The 6,314-nt window shown below is 33.4% G+C and overlaps 2 pseudogenes; both read right to left on the bottom strand.

The window, feature by feature from the left end:
* Nucleotides 1-1,488: 1,488 nt before the first annotated feature.
* Nucleotides 1,489-2,117, bottom strand: LOC107013334 (annotated as a pseudogene).
* A 755-nt stretch (nt 2,118-2,872) lies between these two features.
* Nucleotides 2,873-4,623, bottom strand: LOC107013333 (annotated as a pseudogene).
* Between the last annotated feature and the right edge of the window lie 1,691 nt (nt 4,624-6,314).

Genomic DNA, 6,314 nt, shown 5'->3' with positions numbered 1-6,314 from the left:
GGGAAATATTGATCTACGCAAAAAAAGACTTACTTTTGTTTCTGCCTTCTTCATTGTTTTGATCATATATCGATCATTGTTTGTCAAATAGAAAAAACTTCCACTTTTTCAGGGGAACAAAGCTTTCGGAAAGGATCATTATCACAGATCTATATCATATAATCAGTTGCATCCCCTTCGAATAGCATCTTTAATGCCCTGAGGACCATTACAATGAATGATAATTAGTTTAAACGTTTTATAAAGTCATCATTTTCAACATGTAATAGAAATGAAACCATACCTGAAAACTTTCGAACAATAATCCTTCTATCTGAATTCACAAGATGCATGAGGAGGTGTAATCTTGGATCCTTCTATTGGAAATCTAGTCCAGTACTTCTCTCGAGGATCAAACGATGATGGCTTGAGATCTAGTGATGGTGGAGGTCCAGGCCGTCCCACTGATACCCGTATAGGTACCATCTCCATCCATAAATTCATTCTCGAAATTGCCCTCGAGGGCCAACAAAACATACATTTCCCATTGTTTTTCCATAAAATCAATCTCGAACGTACATACATACATCCATCCACCAATATTTACCTTGTCCATGAGGGAAAATGTCAAGTTAATACCACTATAGTAATGCCATTCAGGAGAAACCTTTCAGCATGGAAGATTTTATCATTCGCGTAAATGTTATCTTGTTCGTGATTTTCTTCCTCTCTTGTTGGTAATGATGAGCCTTGTGTACAAAATATCATGTTTGGTGTAGCTCTGTTCTACTAGTGTTTAGTCGGTCTATAGTAGTGTGGTGTAGTCATTTGTATTTTGATGTAATGTTAGCAATCTGCAGGTTACAACTAATGTAATGTCATCGTGTTTTGCTTGTGGAAAATTGTTAGCAATCGTGTTAATCTCTTGATTGTAATGAAGAAGTTCTTTGCAATCTGCATTTTACCATTTAGCAATCTGCATTTTACAGCAATCCACATTTTTATGGCAATTTGCAATTGTTTACAGCAATATGCAATCTGCAATTTTTAACAGCAACATGCAGTGTGCAAATTTTTATAAAAATCTGCAATCTGCAAATTTTTACAGCTATTATACATCAATTTGTAATCTATAAATTCTTACAGCAAAATGCAATTAGCAAATTTTTACATCAATCTGCAAATTTTTACAGGAATTTACAATCTGCAAATTTTATAGCAAAAAGTGCAATCTGCAAATTTTTACAACTCAATCTAGTTAAAAGGAAATATCACCAGGGATTCACAACTCACAAGATTTGTTAAAACTACCATCAAGCAACATACGTAATGCATCTGAAAAACAAAACAACCACATAGTAAGTGATAATGGCATTGTCATATATTTTGAACCTACAAAAATTTACAAACACTTGTTCAAGACATATTAACATCAAAAAAGTCAAAATATTAAAGTTTCATCATGCCATAACAAAACACCAGAAAACAAAAAACAGCTTCATAATGCAACTACTTCTTCCCACCCCTCTTTGCCTTCAATTTGCCAATTCTTTTCTCCTTTTCAATTGTCAAATGATCTGAAGTCGTAGCTTCTTTTCCTTTCCATGCCAATTTTCTTGGTGAATATGGTAGATTAGTTGGAATGCTCACACCATTATCATCTCCTTTGAAGTCAATCCTCCTGGTACCAGTTGGTCGAATCTGCATCTCTTTAGCTTGAAGCCTAGTCCTAGCTTCAGAAATTGCCTTTGGCCTTAGAATTGTCTGCTCGTCTTCACTTTCATGCTCATCTCCATCCTCATCAGCAACTGCACTTGAAGGTTCAACATGTTGCCCATCCTCAGATTCATCAACAATTATTTTTATCTTTGACTTTGAAGGTCCAGTAGGGTTCTTTTCAATTTTTTTTTGATATTGAAGGACCATCAGGTTGGCTACTCTGTTGACTTGAAGAAGCAATAAAGCAAGGAGTAGACATGATACCAGATTCTTCTTGAATGGCTTGGGGTGTTGACACTGGCACATCTTGGGCTGGTTGTTTTGATCTTTGAAGCTATAAAAATGACAAAATTAGTTAGATATTGAATTAACTAGTGTAAATATTGACCAAGTAAAGAAAATTACATACCATAGGACATCTTTTATGCATGTATATCAACATGTAAGCTTCTCTGGAATACCACCAACTCAATTGATCTAGTGGCTCTTGTTTGTCGTGAAGATATGCTTTAATGGCATGAGGACATGGTATACCAGTCAAGTCCCATGTCCTACATGTACACTTCTTCCTATTAAGATTCACCACATGTCTATCTTCACCTTCAACTACCTCATATCCTTGGTCTCCATTATATTGAACTTGACAACATTGTGAAATGATATTGAAATCATTATACAACTCCATGGCATATGGACTAAATTCTCCATTCCAATTTCTACCCTCTTCTTCAAGTTTTTGCAACCTATTCATAATCTATATAACAATACAGAAGTAAGAACAACATTACCTATCAATATAACAATCACATTAAGCTATATTCTGTAATATCTATTAAAATAGTAGATCTATCAATGGAAATAAATTTACACAGAATTGAACATTGCTCTTTAAGGCTTTAATCTCAAATGTAAAATTCAATTCCTAATAAGTTGGTTTTGTAAATATCTAAGAGATTCAAATAAAGAGAAACAAGGTCATAGATCACAACAAAAAGCAACAGAAATTGAAAAGAATAAGAAAAAGTACAACTTTGTGAGATGAAAACTCAAAATCACCAAACTATAAAAATTTCAAACTCTAATTTTCAGTGTTATCCCACATTAATCTAACCTATATATAAAATATCAGTTATATTAAGGTAATATAAATGATGATATTATAAACAGTAACAACTCACCTTGATACTAATATTTTTAACATCTTGATTATAGGTTTTGCCCTTGCATCTAGAATCCATTTGTTGAATGACTCTGTAAAATTATTCTCACATGAATGATTTTTGCAGATTGTGTCAAAATAAGCCCTGCACCAGTTTTGTGCAGGGTACCATACCAAATCCTTTGCAGCTTGTTTAGACACACCACCCATGACTTTCAATTGATCATGAAATTCTTCTTCATAGGTGCTCCAGGCACACCACCACATTAACTTCTTCATTTGTACACTTTTCCAATCCTTGTTCCACTTAGCTTCTATGTGCCTTGCACACCATCTATGATGTGCTTTAGGAAACACCTGGCTAACAACATTGAGTAGCCCCTGTAACAGTAAAAATCATAACAAGTTAAAGTATTATTTGTATATGAATTTAACTGAAATAAAAAACTTACTAAAATCAGAAACAACTACCTTATCAATACCAGACATGAATGTTACTCCTTCACCATTTGCCAGGTCTAGAGAATTTCTCAGCATCTCAATGAACCATTTCCATGTTATAAGTGTCTCTCTGTCCACCACTGCCCAAGCAAGTGGATAAAAGTCTTTCATTGAATCTTTTACCATTGCAACCAATAAGATTCCCTTGCATTTTCCTTTTAGAAAGGTCCCATCTAGCCCTATAAAAGGCCTCAAACCTCCTTTCCATCCATTTTTTAAATCTTGAATGCATACATACATTCTTAAGAATCTTCTTTTTCCTTGTTCCAAAGCCTCTCTAGCTATATTTATGATAACATCAGTACCAGGGTTGCTGTCCCTCAATTCTTGAGCATAACCCTCCAACTTATTGAATTCATCAATGTAGCTACCCTCCAATTTCTCTAACACGAGCCTTTTAACCCTCTTCATCTTGGAATAACTAACATTCAAATTAAAATTATCATCCAAATCTTGTCTCATATCATTAACACTGTATTGGATTATTCTGAAGTTTTTTCTTGAAGTAGTGTGCTAAAGCTTCTTGAGTAGCTCTTCTATTCTTAAAAGCGTTTTCACCACATGAGTGTTTGGTTTTCAAGGTTTTAATTTTGAATCATTGATTTTTCCTATCTTCAGATATCAAACACTCAAATGGACAACCAATATCACACAAATATCTCAATCTTGTAGAGTCACTTTTTTCAACTTTAAGTGCAACCTTTCTAACAATAGAGTAAAAACTCACAATTCGTTTAGCTTCTTTAAGATCTTTAAAGCACATACCATTTTCCAACTCTAAGAATCTGTCTAGCTTGTCATTGATCTCTCTTTTTTTAACTTTCTAAAGACTTCCAACTCATCACTATTGTAATCACTAGGAATAGGTTCATTCTGATCCTCATCCTATTCATTTGTTTCACAATCTGTTGCTACCTCTACTGGCACAACAGGGTAAGGCTTGTTCAGGTCACAAATATTAGGAATAACAACAGTAGCTTCACCATCATCTACAACAAATAATTGAACAACACTAAACTTGCTAGACAGAGCGGATTGTAGAGTCCTAATGCTTGAATTCATCCTCAAGCAAATAATACCTACCAGTTGGCCCTGTTACTAACATTTGTTTCACAGCCCTAAACCCACATTTATGAATGAACTCTGACAACAAATCCACATCATAACCATACCAGGTTTCATTTAAATTTTTTATTGTATACAACTTGAGGAGAAAGGACCCACTTGCCCCCATAGTTAAATATTAAATACACTTTTTCGATCATTCTTCAAATTTTTCACATGGAAGACATAAAAAGTGAAAAGGAATTGTCAGCTATAAACAAAACAACTTATTGGGAAACTAACATTATTTAATATAAAGATAAAGGTAGTAAAGTTATAGGGACCTAACATTATTTATTCACATGGAATACAACACAAAACAAACAAAAAGGCACAAATTGGGACTAATGAAGTCATACATACCAATCACACACATACCTCACTCGAGAAAATCCGATAAAACATGTAAGAAGCAATAAATGACGGGGGAAATGTTTAGGGTTTTTTTTTAAAAAGAAATGGGTACTGGATATTTTATTTGGATGGGTTGGGTATTTTGAAAGATGGGTCGGGTGGATCCGGGTGGATAGGGTGCTTTGGGTCAAACTAATTAGATTTTCATTAATTAAATTTCTAACCAATTGCAACATGCCACGTAATAAATGAAATAATTAAATATATTGACTAAGTAGTCTGTTAGCCAAAAGGTCAAAATAGGTCCCTAAAGGTTACCCCAAGGGTATTTTAAGGCCAAAAGATAAACGAGGGGTATTTTTGTACCAATTCTAATACTATAAGGGTATTTTAGACCCTTCTCCGTAGTATTTTTATTTTAAGTATTATTTTTTGTCTTCTAATTTATCAACAATATGATTTGCAATTTGTAAGCTTTCCATGACGCCATAATCACCTCCTTCATATCCCCAACAAGTGTTATCAGAGCATATGTTTTAGCGATCCTATGACCCAACAAGTGGTATCAGAGCGCATGGTCTGAAGATCCGATGGTTCAATGATCTAATGCTTGAAGGAGTTTGAAGAGACTCAAGTGTTTCTAACCAATTTGCAACAAATTTGATGATAATGATGATTTTTTCAAGCTACATGTAGAGAAGAAGCTTCAACCATATTTTAAACATTCATGTTGATGCAATTTTTAAAAATAAAAACAAAATATTTTAAAACCATTTTCAATCCATATATTTTAAACCTTATTTTTAACAAATGGAAAGCAACAACAATGAAGATTTTGTGATGAAAAAGATTTATCAAACAAAGAAGAAGGTGGATCAAATTTTGCCAAGAAAATCCAGCCAAAAGGGGAGATTTGTTAGGGTTTTGCCCTTATTTTCTTACCTTATAAGAATTTTATTTTTTCCTCAACGAAAAGACAAAACATTACCATAAATGTTTTTACTTTTCCTGAAGGAAAATGTAATATTTTTCCATATTTGGTTTATTTTTTCCTTAGAGAAAAAGTTAGGAGATCTATAAATTGAAGGCTCATCTTCTCATATCAATAACAATAACATCAACAATGTAGTCGCTTAGAGACTTTCGTTTATGGGGAGATTTATTCTCTCTAAAGTTTCAATGTTTTTTCTTTATATTAGTTTTGATATAATAGTATTTTGATTTTTATTATTAGTTTTGTCGTCTAATTTATCAATAATATCATTTGCAATTTGTGACCTTTCGCATGACACCATAATCACCTCCTTCATATCCCCAACAACATTCACTCCTTTCTCAACACAAAAAAGCACCATTTATAAGATAGAATCATGAAAACTACCAATTTTTTTTTTGTAATTTCACAATTTCACATTATACAAGGAGGAATGTCCTTCACCTTTCCATATGGCTCCACATATTCAACAAGAAGCACTACATGATCTCATAACTTCACATT

This window comes from Solanum pennellii, chromosome 3 (assembly GCF_001406875.1).
Source record: "Solanum pennellii chromosome 3, SPENNV200".
Lineage (NCBI taxonomy): Eukaryota > Viridiplantae > Streptophyta > Magnoliopsida > Solanales > Solanaceae > Solanum > Solanum pennellii.
Note: the sequence above shows the minus strand (reverse complement) of the source record. Positions and strands in the feature narration are given on the sequence as shown.